The 18,054-nt window shown below is 39.0% G+C and overlaps 1 non-coding gene across 1 annotated transcript; it reads right to left on the bottom strand.

The window, feature by feature from the left end:
* Positions 1 to 936: 936 nt before the first annotated feature.
* LOC148562305 (small nucleolar RNA R71) lies at positions 937 to 1,040 on the bottom strand. The gene has a single exon (XR_015888043.1). It is a non-coding gene; the product is annotated as a small nucleolar RNA R71 (small nucleolar RNA).
* Positions 1,041 to 18,054: the final 17,014 nt, after the last annotated feature.

Genomic DNA, 18,054 nt, shown 5'->3' with positions numbered 1-18,054 from the left:
TTCAAAACCACCTAACTACTTTTCTCTCTCTAATTTTCGAAAATCACTAACACTTTTTCAAAAATCTTTTTAATTAATTAATTTAATTAGTTTTCAAATTTTTTTTATTTCTTTTAAATTCCGAATACTAACCAATAATTAAAATAAAAACAAAAATATTTTCCTTTTATTTTAATTTAAAATTCGAATTATCTCTTTTTCATCTCTTTCTATTTATTTATTTATTTACTAACACTTCTCTTATTCTTATAATTCGAACCCTCTCTCCCTCTCTGTGTTCGAATTCTTCATCTTCTCTCTTCTTCATTCTACTCTTCTATTCTTCTACTCACATAAAGGAATCTCTATACTGTGACATAGAGGATTCCTATTCTTTTCTGTTCTCTTCTTTTTCATATGAGCAGGAGCAAGGATAAGAACATTCTTGTTGAAGCTGATCCGGAACCTGAAAGGACTCTAAAGAGGAAGCTAAGAAAAGCTAAGGCACAACACTCTGGAGAGGACCTGACATAATTTTTCGAAAAAGAAGAAGACATGGCCGAACCCAATAACAATGGTGGAGATGCAAGGAAGATGCTTGGTGACTTTATTGCACCCTCTTCTGACTTCTGTGGAAGGAGCATCTCAATTCCTGCAATTGGAGCAAACAACTTTGAGCTTAAGCCTCAATTAGTTTCTCTAATGCATTAAAATTGCAAGTTTTATGGACTTCCATTGGAAGATCCTCATCAGTTTTTAGCTGAATTCTTGTAAATCTATGACACTGTTAAGACCAATGGGGTTAATCCTGAGGTCTACAGACTTATGCTTTTCTCCTTTGCTGTAAGAGACAGAGCTAGGACATGGTTAGACTCACAACCTAAAGATAGCCTAAACTCTTGGGAAAAGTTGGTCAATGCTTTCTTGGCCAAATTTTTTCCACCTCAAAAGTTGAGCAAGCTTAGAGTGGAAGTCCAAACCTTCAGACAGAAGGAAGGTGAATCCCTCTATGAAGCTTGGGAAAGATACAAGCAATTGATCAGAAGGTGTCCTTTTGACATGTTTTCGGAATGGAGCATCATATGTATATTCTATGATGGTCTGTCTGAATTGTCCAAGATGTCATTGGACCACTTTGTTGAAGGATCTCTTCATCTGAAGAAGATGCCTGCAGAAGCCCAGGAACTCATTGAAATGGTTGCAAATAACCAGTTCATGTACACTTCTGAAAGGAATCCTGTGAATAATGGGACAACTCAGAAGAAAGGAGTTCTTGAGATTGATACTCTGAATGCAATATTGGCTCAGAACAAAATATTGACTCAGCAAGTCAATATGATTTCTCAGAGTTTGTCTGGAATGCAAGATGCAACAGGAAGTACTAAGGAAGCTTCCTCTGAAGAAGAAGCCTATGACCCTGAGAACCCTAGAATGGAAGAAGTGAATTACATGGGAGATTCCTATGGAAACACCTATAATCCTTCATGGAGGAATCATCCTAATCTCTCATGGAAGGATCAACAGAAGCCTAATCAAGGCTTCAATAATAATAATGCTGGAAGAAACAGGTTTGGCAATAGCAAACCTTTTCCATCATCTTCTCAGCAACAGACAGAGAATTCTAAGCAGAGCCACTCTGACCTAGCAACTGTAGTCTCTGATCTATCTAAGACCACTCTCAGCTTCATGACTGAAGCAAGTTCCTCCATTAGAAATTTGGAGGCACAAGTGGGTCAGCTGAGTGAGAAAGTTACTGAACTCCCTCCCAGTACTCTCCCAAGCAATACAGAAGAGAATCCAAAATGAGAGTGCAAGGCCATAAATATAACCAACATGGCCGAACCTAGTGAGCAAGAAAAGGCAGTGATTTCCAGTGAGGAAGACCTCAATGGACGTCCACTGGCCTCTAAGGAGTTCCCTAATGAGGAACCAAAGGAATCTGAGGCTCATATAGAGACCATAGAGATTCCATTGAACTTACTATTGCCATTCATGAGCTCTGATGAGTATCCTTCCTCTAAAGAGGATGAAGATATTAATTAAGAGCAAGTTACTCAGTATCTAAGTGCAATCATGAAGCTGAATGCCAAGTTATTTGGTAATGAGACTTGGGAGGATGAACCTTCATTGCTCATCAATGAACTAAATGATCTGGTTCAACTAAAATTACCTCAGAAGAAACAGGATCCTGGAAAATTCTTAATAACTTGTACCATAGGCACCATGACCTTTGAGAAGGCTCTGTGTGACTGATGACAAGTCATCCTAGCCTATTTTAACTAGTCTTTTTCTTTTGTTTTCATTAGAATTATGCACTTTCTTGAGCTACAAGCAAGCTAATTGAGTAGATTTTCATGTTTCCCTTGATTGAACCAACCATATATGAATTCATGCCATTTCATGAGGTTTTATGCTATATTTGTTGCATATTATGAAAGAATGAATATCTCATGATTTTGAGCATAGCTTTGATGAGTTTGGTTGATTAATGATAGGTGAAGAAAGCTTGGAGAAAGGTTGAAGCAAGAAGGAATGGCTAGGAGTGAAGAGAGGACAATGGAATAAGTGAAATTGAACCAGGAAGCAAGAAGCTGGACCTAAAGTTAGCATCAAACTTTTGCACAAACTTTTGGTTGAAAAGTTAGCCCCAACGTTAGCCCCCTAACTTGGAGGCTAACGTTGGAACTTGAAAATTCTCCCCTGGGCTCCAAAAGTTTGCGCCAACGTTAGCCCCCTAACTTTGAGGCTAACGTTGGCACATGAATTTCTCCCCTGGGCTCCAACGTTTGCGCCAACGTTAGACCCCTAACTTGGAGGCTAACGTTGGCGCATGAAAATTCAAGGAAGAGGAGCAAAAGTTTGCGCCAACGTTAGCCCCCTAACTTGGAGGCTAACGTTGGCGCCACTAGCACACAAGGCAAGGCCAACGTTAGGGTCAAAGTTAGACCCCTAACGTTGGCACCAACGTTCATACCAGCAAGTTTTGTGGGCTGCTATGAAAAGTTGGAGCCAAAGTTAGACCCCTAACTTTAGCTCCAACTTTTGGTCCAACTTTTGCTAACCTCAAACCCGGTTCAATTGGTTCACTTTGGTTCTTCTCCAAACTTCAAGAGCAATCAACCAAGGCCTCTTTCAACCCAATTCCACCAAGAGCAAAGGCCCAACTCAAGGCTTGAAGATCATTTGAAGAAAGTGTATAAATAGGATAGAATTCAAGTTCTTCAGGGAGCTTTCCTTTTGGAATTTTCATAATAGTTTTCGGAGAGCTTTTGTTATTGAGTGAACTTTAATTTCTTTGTTTTCATTGCTTTCAATTTCATTTACACTTGTCTTGGATCTTGGATTGGAGAATTGAAGAAATTCTATTTCAATCTCAATCTTGGATCTCTCTGTTTCTTTACTGTTAATTGAATTTCATTTCCGGTTAATTGCTCTTCATCTATTCTCTTTGCAATTTAAAATTCCCTTGCAATTGTTCTTATTGGATCTAGGAAGGCATTGAGATCTAGACTTAGTTTTCTAGTCTCTGGGTCCTGAGATCTAAATTTCCCATTTCACTTCTCTGTTTACTGCTTTCTATGTTCATTTACTTTTCTGCTTCATATCCGGTTCAATCCCAATTCCCTTTCCCTCTTCTGTTTAATGCAATTCAACTTTTCCTTGTTTAAATTCTGCAAATCCATTCTCCAATTCCCTTTACATTTCAAGCAATTTACATTCCTTGCACTTTAAGATTCCGCAATTTACATTTCTTGCACTCTAAGTTTCTGCCATTTAATTTCTTGCTCTCTACGTTTCAGCAATTTATTTCTTGCTCTCTTTACTTCAATGCAATTTAATTCTGCAAGTCACAAAACCATCAACCAAATCTTGATTCGCTTGACTAAATCAACCACTAAACTAAAATTGCTCAATCCTTCAATCCCCGTGGGATCGACCTCACTCCCGTGAGTTTTTATTACTTGATGCGACCCGGTGCACTTGCTGGTTAGATTTGTGTGTTTTGGGAGAAATTTATTTTTCCTCCAAAATACTCATCAGTGACCTGGGGTCAAGTATAAACCTCATGCTCCTCTCTGTAATGGAGAAACTAGGGATATTTGAGGTGCAAGCTGCAAGAATCTCACTAGAGATGACAGATAATTCAAGGAAACAGGCTTATAGACTTGTAGAGGATGTCTTAGAAAAGGTTGAAGGCCTTTACATCCCTGCTAACTTCATAATCCTAGACACTGGGAAGGATGAAGATGAATCCATCATCCTTGGGAGACTTTTCCTAGCCACAGCAAAAGCTGTGATTGATGTGGACAGAGGAGAGCTAGTCCTTTAATTGAATAAGGACTACCTTGTGTTTAAGGCTCAAAGATCTTCTTCTGTAACTATGGAAAGGAAGCATGAAAAGCTTCTCTCAATACAGAGTCAAACATAGCCCCCACACTAAACTTCTAAATTTGGTGTTGGGAGGCCACCATTAAGCTCTGAATCTCTGTAAAGCTCTCTAAGAGCTCATTGTCAAGCTATTGACATTAAAAAAGCGCTTATTGGGAGGCAACCCAATGTTATTTAATTATATTTATTTATTTTTTATTGTTATTTTATGTTTTCTTTAGGTTGATGATCATGTGAAGTCACAAAAACAACTGAAAAATCAAAAACAAAATGAAAAATAGCATTAAAAATAGCACACCCTGGAGGACAGGCTTATTGGCATTTAAACGCCAGTAAGGATAGCAGAATGGGCATTTAACGCCCATCCTGGCAGCATTCTGGGCGTTAAACGCCAGAATGGGCAGTACTCTGGGCGTTTAACGCCAGAAAAGGCTGACTGGCATCTGGCTGGTGTTTAACGGCAGAAATGGGCAGCAGAGTGGCGTTTAACGCCAGGAAAGGTAGCAGAGCTGGCGTTAAACGCCAGAATTAGCACAGAATGGGCGTTTGAACGCCAGAATGGTGCAGGGACTCAAATTCCTTGACACCTCAATATCTGTGGACCCCATAGGATCCCCACCTACCCTACCTCTTCTTCTCTCCTCTTCACACCTTTCTATAACACTCTACCCCAAACACCATTGACCAATCACCTCAATACCTCTTCCCCAAATACCTTTCACCTATCAAATCTTACCCTGTTCCCCATATTCTCTTCACCACTCACATCCATCCATCATAAAACCCCACCTACCTCACCATTCAAATTCAAACAGTTTTCCTCTCAAACCCACCCACACATGGCCGAATACCCTCTCTCTCTTACCCTATAAATACCTCTCCTTACCACCTTCATTTTCACACAACATACACAATACTACCCCCTTGGCCGAACCTTCTCTTCACCTCCATCTCCTCGATTTCTTCTTCTTCTACTCCTTTTCTTTCTTCTTTTGCTCGAGGACGAGCAAATCTTCTAAGTTTGGTGTGGGAAAGGCTTAAGCTTTTTATTTTTCTATAACCACTAATGGCACCTAAGGCCGGAGAAACCTCTAGAAAGAGGAAAGGGAAGGCAATTGCTTCCACCTTTGAGTCATGGGAGATGGAGAGATTCATCTCAAAAGTGCATCAAGACTACTTCTATGAAGTTATGGCCAAGAAAAAGGTGATCCCCGAGGTCCTCTTTAAGCTAAAAAAGAGTGAATACCCAGAGATCCGACGTGAAGTTCGAAGAAGAGGTTGGGAAATTCTCACTAACCCCATTCAACAAGTCGGGATCTTGATGGTTCAAGAGTTCTATGCTAATGCATGGATCACTAAGAACCATGACCAAAGTATGAACCCGAACCCAAAGAATTGGCTAACAATGGTTCGGAAAAAATACTTAGTTTTAGTCTGGAAAATGTGAGGTTGGCATTCAACTTGCCAATGATGCAAGGAGATCCTCACCCTTTCACTAGAAGGGTTAACTTTGACCAAAGGTTGGACCAAGTCCTTAGGGACATTTGTGTGGAAGGCGCCCAATGGAAGAGAGACACAAGAGGCAAGCCGGTTCAACTAAGAAGGCTTGACCTCAAGCCCGTGGCTAGGGGATGGTTGGAGTTCATCCAACGCTCAATCATTCCTACTAGCAACCGGTCTGAAGTTACAATAGACCGGGCTATCATGATCCATAGTATCATGAATGGAGAGGAAGTAGAAGTTCATGAGATCATATCCTTGGAACTCTACAAGGTGGCGGACAAGTCTTCCACTTTGGCAAGGTTAGCCTTCCCTCATCTCATTTATCACCTATGCAATTCAGCCGGAATTGTCATAGAGGAAGATACCCTCATTGAAGAGGACAAGCCCATCACTAAGAAAAGGATGGAGCAAACAAGAGAGCCCACTCATGGAACTCAACAAGGGCATAAGGAAATTCCTCCTCATGAAATTCCTGAGATGCCTCAAGGGATGTATTTTCCTCCATAAAACTATTGGGAGCAAATCAACACCTCCCTAGGAGAATTAAGTTCCAACATGGGACAACTAAGGGTGGAGCACTAAGAGCATTCCATCCTCCTCCATGAAATTAGAGAGGACCAAAGAGCCATAAGTGAGGAGCAACAAAGGCAAGGAAGAGACATAGAAGAGCTAAAGCACTCCATAAGATCTTCAAGAGGAAGAACTAGCCACCATCACTAAGGTGGACCCGTTCTTTAATTTCCTTGTTCTTATTCTTCTATTTTTCATTTACTATGCTTTATGTTTGTCTATGTTTGTGTCTTTATTACATGATCATTAGTGTCTAGTGTCTATGCCTTAAAGCTATGAATGTCCTATGAATCCTTCACCTTTCTTAAATGAAAAATGTTTTAATTACAAAAGAACAAGAAGTACATGGTTTCGAATTCTATCTTGAAATTAGTTTAATTATTTTGATGTGGTGACAATACCTTTTGTTTTCTGAATAAATGCTTGAACAGTGCATATTTTTTAATTTGTTGGTTATGAATGTTAAAATTGTTGGCTCTTGAAAGAATGATGAAAAAGGAGAAATGTTATTTGATAATCTGAGAAGTCATATAATTGATTCTTGAAGCAAGAAAAAGCAGTGAATAGACAAAGCTTGCAGAAAAGAAAAGGTGGCAAAAAAAAGGAGAAAGAAAGAAAAAGAAAAAGCAAGCAAAAAAATCCAATAGCCCTTTAAACCAAAAGGTAAGGGTAAAATAAAAAGGATCCAAGGCTTTGAGCATTAATGGATAGGAGGGCCCAAAGGAATAAAATCCTGGCCTAAGCGGCTAAACCAAGCTGTCCCTAACCATGTGCTTGTGGCGTGAAGGTGTCAAGTGAAAAGCTTGAGACTGAGCAGCTAAAGTCGTGGTCCAAAGCAAAAAGAGTGTGCTTAAGAGCTCTGGGCACCTCTAATTGGGGACTCTAGCAAAGCTGAGTCACAATCTGAAAAGGTTCACCCAGTTATGTATCTGTGGCATTTATGTATCCAGTGGTAATACTGGAAAACAAAATGCTTAGGGCCACGGCTAAGACTCATAAAGTAGCTGTGTTCAAGAATCAACATATTGAACTAGGAGAATCAATAACACTATCTAAATTCTGAGTTCCTATGGATGCCAATCATTCTGAACTTCAAAGGATAAAGTGAGATGCCAAAACTGTTCAGAAGCAAAAAGGCTACAAGTCAAGGCTACAAGTCCCGCTCATCTAATTGGAACTAAGTTCTTTGATAAGTTTGGAATTCATTGTATATTCTCTTCTTATCCTAATTTTTTTTCAGTTGCTTGGGGACAAGCAACAATTTAAGTTTGGTGTTGTGATGAGCGGATAATTTATACCCTTTTTGGCATTGTTTTTACATAGTTTTTAGTATGTTTTAGTTACTTTTTATTATATTTTTATTAGTTTTTATTCAAAAATCACATTTCTAGACTTTACTATGAGTTTGTGTGTTTTTCTGTGATTTCAGGTATTTTCTGGCTGAAATTGAGGGACTTGAGCAAAAATCTTATTCAGAGGCTGAAAAAGGACTGCAGATGCTGTTGGATTCTGACCTTCTTGCACTTGAAGTGGATTTTCTGGAGATACAGAAGCCCAATTAGCGCGCTCTCAATTGCGTTGGAAAGTAAACATCCTGGGCTTTCCAGAACTATATAACAGTTCATACTTTGTCTGAGATTTGACGGCCAAAACTGACGTTCAAAGTTAGCCTAAAACATCTTGGCGTAAAACGCCCAAACTGGCACCAGAATTAGAGTTAAACGCCCAAACTGGCACCAAAGCTGGCGTTTAACTCCAGGAATAGCCGAAGCACGAAAAAGCTTCAATGCTCAGCCCAAGCACACACCAAGTGGGCCCCGAAAGTGGATTTCTGCACTATCTGCACTTAGTTACTCATTTTCTGTAAACCTAGGTTACTAGTTTAGTATAAAAACTACTTTTAGACATCTCTGGACGGGGAGTCCTTGGCTTATGCCATTTTGTACACATTGGGAGGCTGGCCTCACGGCCATGCCTAGACCTTTCACTTATGTATTTTCTATGGTGGAGTTTCTACACCCCATAGATTAAGGTGTGGAGCTCGGCTGTTCTTCATAAATTAATGCAATTACTACTGTTTTTCTATTCAATTCTTGCCTACTTCTTCTCCAAGATATACTCTCGTACTTAATTCAGTTAAGTCAGAATGAAGAGGTGACCCGTCACAATCACCCAATCTTTGTTACTCGCTTAGCCAAGGTCGCGTGCCTGACAACTACAAAGCGATCTACATGATGTTCAACGTAGTCATTGGACGACAGCTGGAGTATATTCTCTTGGGTTTCTAATCTAAGATTCGAACCTTCGTGGTATAGGCTAGAATAAAGGCAGCATTCTTGGGATTCAGAAAGTCTAAACCTTGTCTGTGGTATTCCGAGTAGGATCCAGGATCCGGAAAGTCTAAACCTTGTCTGTGGTATTCCGAGTAGGATCTGGGAAGGGATGATTGTGACGAACTTCAAACCTGCGAATATGGGCACAAGTGATAGTGCGTAAAAGAACAATGGTCTTATTCCGATGCTAGCGAGAACCGACAGATGATTAGCCGTGCGGTGACAGCGCATATGGATTTGTTTTCATCCGAGAGGATCATACAGCTTGCCATGGAAGGAGGTAACGCATGGTTGGAAGAAGGCAATAGGAAAGCAGAGGTTCTGAAGCAACAAAGCATCTCCAAACACTTATCTGAAATTTCTACCAATGAATTACATAAGTATCTCTATCTTATTTTATATTTGATTTATATTTTAATTATCAAAACCTCATAACCATTTGAATCTGCCTGACTGAGATTTACAAGGATGACCATAGCTTGCTTCAAGCCGACAATCTCCGTGGGATCGACCCTTGCTCACGTAAGGTTTATTACTTGGATGACCCAGTGCACTTGCTGGTTAGTTGTGCAGAGTTGTAAAAAAGAGTTGAGATTACGATCGTGCATACTAAGTTGTTGGCGCAGTTGAGATCACAATTTCATGCACCAATCGCCTTCATTCCATCAGGGTGACAAGAAAGCAGAATTCTCATGAAAGCACCAAAGTACCCTCCTAGACCCATTTAATTGATCATTACACTAATCCATACTCTTCAATTTTGAGTTTCCAACCATAATGAGCCTAGATTTACAACACCAACCACTAAACATCCTCTTCTTTCGCTTAATTCCACAAAGCGCCCTAAGTTGGCCATCCGTTTCAAGCAAACCAAATTCAAGTGGAATAATAAAGCTGAGAATTAGAAGTTTTACCCACTCAAACAAAGGATTGGATGACAACCTAGGTGGAGGAATTCCCAATGATCTTGACAAAGCACACTCCACTCCTGTCCATCCTCTTCTAGAGGCTTCCACCACTTGGCAAGGTTTTTCAAGTTCCTCCTCTTGCCAAGCTTCCTCAAGTTCACACACTTCTTCCTTAATTTCTTCTATATCTTCTCCATCACTCTCATCATAGATAGGAGGTCTAGTGAAGTCTACCTTATCATCAAGTCTAAGCATATTGGGGAAGGACTTTTCAAACTCGAAAGGGTCATATATTGATGCGGAATCATCGTATATAAGGGAGCTTGTTGCTTGGGACACTTCTTCCAATTCTTCACTCACAATATGCCTTGGAGGTTGCACATCCTCCTCAACATTGCGTTCTAGTCCACTGGGAGAAGGCTCAACAAGATCATCAAGGGGATTGATCAATGTGGGCAAAAAATCACTAATGATGGAATCCACTTCTTGATCAATTTCCATCAACTCTCTGTCTACTTTTACAACATTACTCTCTGATAAACCACAATTTTATGGTTTATATTGTCTTTAATTGTGTGGTTTTATCATGATCTTTGCCCACTTATTCATTAAATAAGAATGCATTTATATTTCCTTCCTAAAGTTATTGCATGATTGAAAACTTGCTTCCTGGAGACTTTTAATTATGTATTTTATTTCCCTTTTATTCCATTCGATGCCGTGATATGTGTGTTAAGTGTTTTAGGCTTTATAGGGCATGAATGAGTTGGAGATTGGGAAGGAAGCTTGTAAAAATGGAAGGAACACAAGAAATTGAGGAGATGACCAGTGAGAAGCGACGCGGCCGTATGGACGACGCGACCGCGCGGAGAAGAGCAAATCGCAGTGACGCGGCCGCATGGATGACGCGACCGCGCGGCATGGAATAGTACGAGTGACACGGCCGCATGGATGACACGACCGCGTGGCAAAGCAGAGCGCCGAATGACGCGTCCGCATGAGCGACGCGATCGCGTGACATGCGCGATCTGCAGAATTGTTAGTGTCCCTAGTATAAAAGTTCTTAAGTTTGGTGTCTTGCATGTCTTTCTTTTCTTAAAAATTTTCAAAAATATGTTCTTGATGTTCATCATGATCTTCAAAGTGTTCTTGGTGTTCATCTTGACATTCAAAGTGTTCTTGCATGCATTATTTGTTTTGATCTTAAATTTTTATGTTTAGTTTCATTTTGTTGTTTCTCTCTCCTCATTAAAAATTCAAAAGTCAAAAAATATCTTTTCTTTATTCTTCTCATAATTTTCGAAATTTTGAGTTGACTTTGTCAAAATTTTTTAAAATTTAGTTGTTTCTTGTTAGTCAAGTCAAAATTTCAATTTAAAAACTTTATCTTTTTAAATCTTTTTCAAAATCAATTCTTTTTCATTTTTTTATGATTTTCGAATTTCATTCTTAAAATTTTTCAAAATCTTTTTCATTTTTCTTTTAATGTTTTCGAAAATTTTAAAACTAATTTTTCAAAATTTTTTTCTTAATTTTATTTCATATTTTCGAAAATCCTTGCTAACAATTAATGTTTTGATTCAAAAATTTCAAGTTTGTTACTTTCTTGTTAAGAAAGGTTCAATCTTTAAATTCTAGAATCATGTCTTTTAGTTTCTTGTTAGTCAAGTCATCAACTTTAATTTTAAAAAAATCAAATCTTTTTAATTTCTTTTTCAATTCTTTTTCAAAATAAATTTCAATCATATCTTTTTAAAATTTTAATTTCAAAATCTTTTTCTAATTTCTTATCTTTTCAAAATTTATTTTCAAATCTTTTTCAACTAACTACTTGACTTGTTTGTTTTAATTTTAAAAAGTTTACTATTTCTTATCTTTTTCAAAACCACATAACTACTTTTCCACTTCTAATTTTCGAAAATCACTAACCATTTTTTCAAAAATCTTTTTAATTAACTAATTATTTTAGTTTTTAATTTTCTTGTATTTCTTTTTCAAATTTTCGAAACTAACTTAATTAATTAAATAAAAATAAAAATATTTTTCTTTTCCCTCTTCTTAAAATTCGAATACTCTCTCTCTCTCATCTCTTTCTATTTATTTTATTTATTTACTAACATTTCTCTTCTACTCATCTAATAATTCGAACCCTCTCCCTCTCTCTGTGTTCGAATTTTTCTTATTCTCTCTCTACCTCATTCTTCTATTCTTCTGTTCCTCTGACACATTAAGGAATCTCTAGACTATGATATAGAGGATTCCACTATTCTCTTTGTTCTTTTTTTTTTCATATGAGCAGGAACAAGGATAAGGACATTCTTGTTGAAGCTGATCCTGAACCTGAAAAGAATCTGAAGAGGAAGCTAAGAGAAGCTAAAGCACAACACTCCGGAGAGGACCTTACAGAAAATTTTGAAAAAGAAGCAGACATGGCAGCCAAACCCAACAACAATGGTGGAGATGCAAGGAAGATGCTTGGTGACTTTACTGCACCAACTTCCAACTTCTATGGAAGAAGCATCTCAATTCCTGCAATTGGAGTAAACAACTTTGAGCTTAAGGCTCAATTAGTTTCTCTAATGCAGCAGAATTGCAAGTTTCATGGACTTCCATTGGAAGATCCTCATCAGTTCTTAGCTGAATTCTTGCAAATTTGTGACACTGTTAAGACCAATGGGGTTGATCCTGAGGTCTACAGACTTATGCTTTTCCCCTTTGCTGTAAGAGGCAGAGCTAGGATATGGTTGGACTCACAACCTAGAGAAAGCCTGAACTCTTGGGAAAAGTTAGTCAATGCTTTCTTAGCCAAATTCTTTCCACCTCAAAAGATGAGCAAGCTTAGAGTGGAAGTCCAAACCTTCAGACAAAAGGAAGGTGAATCCCTCTATGAAGCTTGGGAAAGATACAAGCAATTGATCAGAAGGTGTCTTTCTGACATTCTTTCAGAATGGAGCATCTTATGTATATTCTATGATGGTCTGTCTGAATTGTCCAAGATGTCATTGGACCACTCTGCTGGTGGATCTCTTCATATGAAGAAAACACCTGCAGAAGCCCAAGAACTCATTGAAATGGTTGCAAATAACCAGTTCATGTATATTTCTGAAAGAAATCCTGTGAATAATGGGATGACTCAGAAGAAAGGAGTTCTTGAGATTGATACTCTGAATGCTATATTGGCTCAGAACAAAATATTGACGCAGCAAGTCAATATCATTTCTCAGAATCTGACTGGATTGCAAGTTGCATCTGGCAGTACTAAAGAAGCCTCATCTGAAGGAGAAGCTTATGACCCTGAGAATCCTGCAATGGAAGAGGTGAATTACATGGGAGAATTCTATGGAAACACCTATAATCCTTCATGGAGAAATCATCCAAATTTATCATGGAAGGATCAATAGAAGCCTCAACAAGGCTTCAATAATAATGGTGGGAGAAATAGGTTTGGCAATAGCAAGCCTTTTGCATCATCTTCTCAGCAACAGATAGAGAATTCTAAGCAGAGCCTCTCTGACTTAGCAACCATAGTCTCTGATCTATCTAAGACCACTCTCAGTTTCATGACTGAAACACGGTCCTCCATCAGAAATTTGGAGGCACAAGTGGGTCAGCTGAGTAAAAGAGTTTCTGAAATTCCTCCTAGTACTCTCCCAAGCAATACATAAAAGAATCCAAAGAAAGAGTGCAAGGCCATAACTATATCCAAAATGGCCAAACCTGGAGAGAGTAAAAAGGTAGTGATTTCCAGTAAGGAAGACCTTGCTGGATGTCCACTGACCAATAAGGAGTTCCCTATTGAGGAACCAAAGGAATCTGAAGCTCATACAGAGACCATAGAGATTCTACTGAACTTACTATTGCCATTCATGAGCTCTGATGAGTATTCCTCCTCTGAAGAGGATGAAGATATTGTTGAAGAGCAAGTTGCTCGGTATTTAGGAGCAATCATGAATCTAAATGACAAGTTATTTGGTAATGAGACTTGGGAGGATGAACCTTCATTGCTCATCAATGAACTGAATGTCTTGGTTCAACAGAAATTACCTCAGAAGAAACCGGATCCCGGAAGGTTCTTAATACCTTGTACCGTCGGCACCATAAACTTTGAGAAGGCTCTGTGTGACCTGGGATCAGGTATAAACCTTATGCCACTCTCTGTAATGGAGAAACTAGGGATCTTTGAGGTACAAGCTGCAAGAATCTCACTAGAGATGGCAGACAAATTAATGAAACAGGCTTATGGACTTGTAGAGGATGTTTTAGTGAAGGTTGAAGGCCTTTACATCCCTGATGACTTCATAATCCTAGACACTGGGAAGGATGACGATGAATCCATTATCCTTGGAAGACCCTTGTTAGCCACAACAAGGGTTGTGATTGATGTGGACAGAGGAGAGTTAGTCCTTCAATTGAATGAGGACAACCTTGTGTTTAAGGCTCAAGGATCTCCTTCTGTAACCATGGAGAGGAAGCATGAAAAGCTTATCTCAATACAGAGTTAAGCAAAGCCCCCACATTCAGACTCTAAGTTTGGTGTTGGGAGGCCACCATCATGCTCTGAGTGTCTGTGAAGCTCTCTAAGAGCTCACTGTCAAGCTATTGACATTAAAGAAGCGCTTATTGGGAGGCAACCCAATGTTATTTAATTATATTTATTTTTTTTATAGACATTTGTTTTCCATTCCCATGTTATATTTTCTTTAGGTTGATGATCATGTGCAGTCACAAAAATAGCTACAGAATTATAGCGAAATAAAAAAACAGCATCAAAAATAGCACACCCTGGAGGACAGGCTTACTGCGTTTAAACGCCAGTAATGATAGCAGAATGGGTGTTTAACGCCCAGTCTGGCAGCATTCTGGGTATTAAACGCTAGAATTGGCAAACAGACTGGCGTTTAACACCAGAAAAGGGTGTCTGGCTAGCGTTAAATGCCAGAATTGGCAGACAGACTGGCGTTTAATGCCAGAAAAGGATGTCTGGCTGGCATTAAATGACAGAATTGGCAGACAGACTAGCGTTTAACGCCAGAAAAGGGTGTCTGGATGGCGTTAAACGCCAGAAAAAGGGCATCAACTTGGCGTTTAATGCCAGGAAAGGCAGCAGAACTGGCATTAAATGCCAGAAAGGGCTGTCCAGGGGCGTTTAAACGCCAGAAAGGTGCAGGGAGCAGAATTTCTTGACACCTCAGGATCTGTGGACCCCACAGGATCCCCACCTACCCCAACTCTTTTTCTCTCCTTTTTACACCTTTCTATAACACTCTTCCCCAAAATAACCTCCACCAATCACCTCTATTTATCCTCTAAAACCATCATACAACCCACCTACCCCTACCCATTCAAATTCAAACCATCTCCCTCCCAAACCCAACCCCTATTACAAGAATTCCCTCTTCACTCCACTCCCATATAAGCCCCTCATCATTCCTTCATTTTCACACATCATAACCACCTAAAACCCCCCGTGGCCGAACCATTCACACACCTCCATCTCCTCCATATCTTCTTCCTCCAATCCTTTCTTTCTTCTTTTGCAAGAGGACGAGCAAACCTTTTAAGTTTGGTGTGGAAAAAGCTCTGCTTTTTGTTTTTTCATAACCATTAATGGCACCTAAGGCTGGAGAAACCTCTAGAAAGAGGAAAGGGAAGGCAGTTGCTTTCAACTCTGAGTCATGGGAGATGGAGAGATTTATCTCAAAAGCCCATCACTAGAAAGAGGATGGAGCAAACAAGAGAGCCCACTCATGGACCTCAACAAGAGCATGAGGAAGTCCCTCATCAAGAAATCCCTGAGATGCCTCAAGGGATGCATTTCCCTCCACAGAACTATCGGGAGCAACTCAACACGTCTTTAGGAGAATTGAGTTCCGACATGGAGCAACTAAGAGTGGAGCACCAAGAGCACTCCATCATCCTCCATGAAATCAGAGAGGACCAAAAGGCCATGAGAGAGGAGCAATAAAGGCAAGAAAGAGACATAGAGGAGCTCAAGAACTCCATTGGTTCTTCAAGAGGAAGAAGAAGCCACCATCACTAAGGTGGACCCGTTCTTTAATCTCCCTGTTTATTTTCTTTTCTGTTTTCGGTTTTTATGCTTTATGTTTTGACTATGTTTGTGTCTTTATTACATGATCATTAGTGTTTAGTGTATATATCTTAAAGCTATGAATGTTCCATGAATCTTTCACCTTTCTTAAATGAAAAATGTTTTCTGAAAAAGAAAAAGAAGTACATGAATTTCGAATTCTATCTTGAAAATAGTTTAATTATTTTGATGTAGTGGTAACACTTTTTGTTTTCTGAATGAATGCTTGAACATTGCATATTTTTTATAGTGAAGTTTATGAATGTTAAAATTGTTGGCTCTTGAAAGAATAATGAAGAAAGAGAAATGTTACTGAAAATATGAAAAATCATAAAATTGATTCTTGAAGCAAGAAAAAGCAGTGAAAAACACAAAGCTTGTGAAAAAAAATGGCGAAAAAAAAGAAAAAAAAAAGCAAGCAGAAAAAGTCAATAGCTCTTTAAACCAAAAGGCAAGAGTAAAAAGCCAGTAACCCTTTAAACTAAAAGGCAAGGGTAAAGAGGATCCAAGGCTTTGAGTATCAGTGGATAGCAGGGCCCAAGAGGAATAAAATCCTGGCCTAAGCAGCTAAATCAAGCTGTCCCTAACCATGTGCTTGTGTCTTGAAGGTCCAAGTGAAAAGCTTGGGACTGAGTGGTTAAAGTCGTGATCCAAAGCAGAAGAGTGTGCTTAAGAACTCTGGGCACCTCTAACTGGGGACTCTAGCAAAGCTGAGTCATAATCTGAAAAGGTTCACCCAGTTATTTGTCCGTGGCATTTATGTATCAGGTGGTAATACTGGAAAACAAAATGCTTAGGGTCACAGCCAAGACTCATAAAGTAGATGTGTTCAAGAATAAAAAAGAACTTAACTAGGAAAATAAATAACATTATCTGTATTTTTGAGTTCCTAAAGATGCCAATCATTCTGAACTTCAAAGGATAAAGTGAGATGACAAAATTGTTCAGAAGCAAAAAGCTACTAGTCCCGCTCATCTAATTGGAACTAAGCTTCATTGATATTTTGAAATTTATTGTATTTTTTCTTCTTTTTATCCTATTTTGTTTTTAGTTGCTTGGAGACAAACAATAATTTAAGTTTGGTGTTGTGATGAGCAGATAATTTATACGCTTTTTGGCATTGTTTTTACATAGTTTTTAGCATGTTTTAGTTACTTTTTATTATATTTTATTAGTTTTTATGCAAAAATCACATTTCTGGACTTTACTATGAGTTTGTGTATTTTTCTATAATTTCAGGTATTTTCTGGCTGAAATTGAAGGACTTGAGCAAAAGTCTGATTCAGAGGCTGAGAAAGGACTGCAGATGCTATTGGATTCTGACTCTTCTGTACTCGAAGTATATTTTCTGGAGCTACAGAAGCCCAATTGGTGCACTCTCAATTGCGTTGGAAATTAAACATCTTGGGCTTTCCAGCAATGTATAATAGTTCATACTTTACCCGAGATTTGATGGCCCAAACTGGTGTTTAAACGCCAGCTAGAGACCCTTTTCTGGCGTAAAACGCCAGAACTGGCACCAGTACTGCAGTTAAACGCCCAAACTGGCATCCGAGCTGGCGTTTAACTCTAAAAAAGGCCTATGCATGTGTAAAGCTCAATGCTCAGCCCAAGCACACACTAAGTGGGCCCCGGAAGTGGATTTATGCACTATCTGCACTTAGTTACTTATTTTCTGTAATCCTTAGTAACTAGTTTAGTATAAATAGCACTTTTTACTATTGTATTCAAGGAGCTTATGCCATTTTTCACATTTGGAGGCTGGTCATTTGGCCATGCCTAGACCTTTTTTTCTTATGTATTTTTCAACGGTGGAGTTTCTACACCTTATAGATTAAGGTGCGGAGCTCTGCTGTTCTTCATGAATTAATGCAAGTACTATTATTTCTCTTTCAATTCATGCCTACTTCTTCTCCAAGTTATACTCTTGTACTTAATTCAGTTAAGTCAGAATGAAGGGGTGACCCGTGACAATCACCCACTATCTTCATTACTCGCTTAGCCAAGATCCGCGTGACTGACAACCACAAGCGGTCTACATGATGTTCAACGTAGTCATTTGACGACAGCCGGAGTATAGTCTCTTGGGTCTCTCATCCATGGATTTGACTTGCCTCTCCTGACAACAGAGCATTCAAATCCATGAGATTAGAACCTTCGTTGTAGAGGCTAGAACCAATTGGCAGCATTCCTGAGATCCGCAAAGTCTAAACCTTGTCTGTGGTATCCTGGGTAGGATCTGGGACGGGATGACTGTGACAAGCTTCAAACTCACGAATGTTGG

The sequence above is a fragment of the Arachis ipaensis genome, chromosome B6 (assembly GCF_059453495.1).
Source record: "Arachis ipaensis isolate K30076 ecotype BB chromosome B6, ASM5945349v1, whole genome shotgun sequence".
Taxonomy (NCBI): domain Eukaryota; kingdom Viridiplantae; phylum Streptophyta; class Magnoliopsida; order Fabales; family Fabaceae; genus Arachis; species Arachis ipaensis.
The sequence above is the reverse complement of the archived record's forward strand: the minus strand, read 5'-3'. Positions and strand labels throughout refer to the sequence as shown.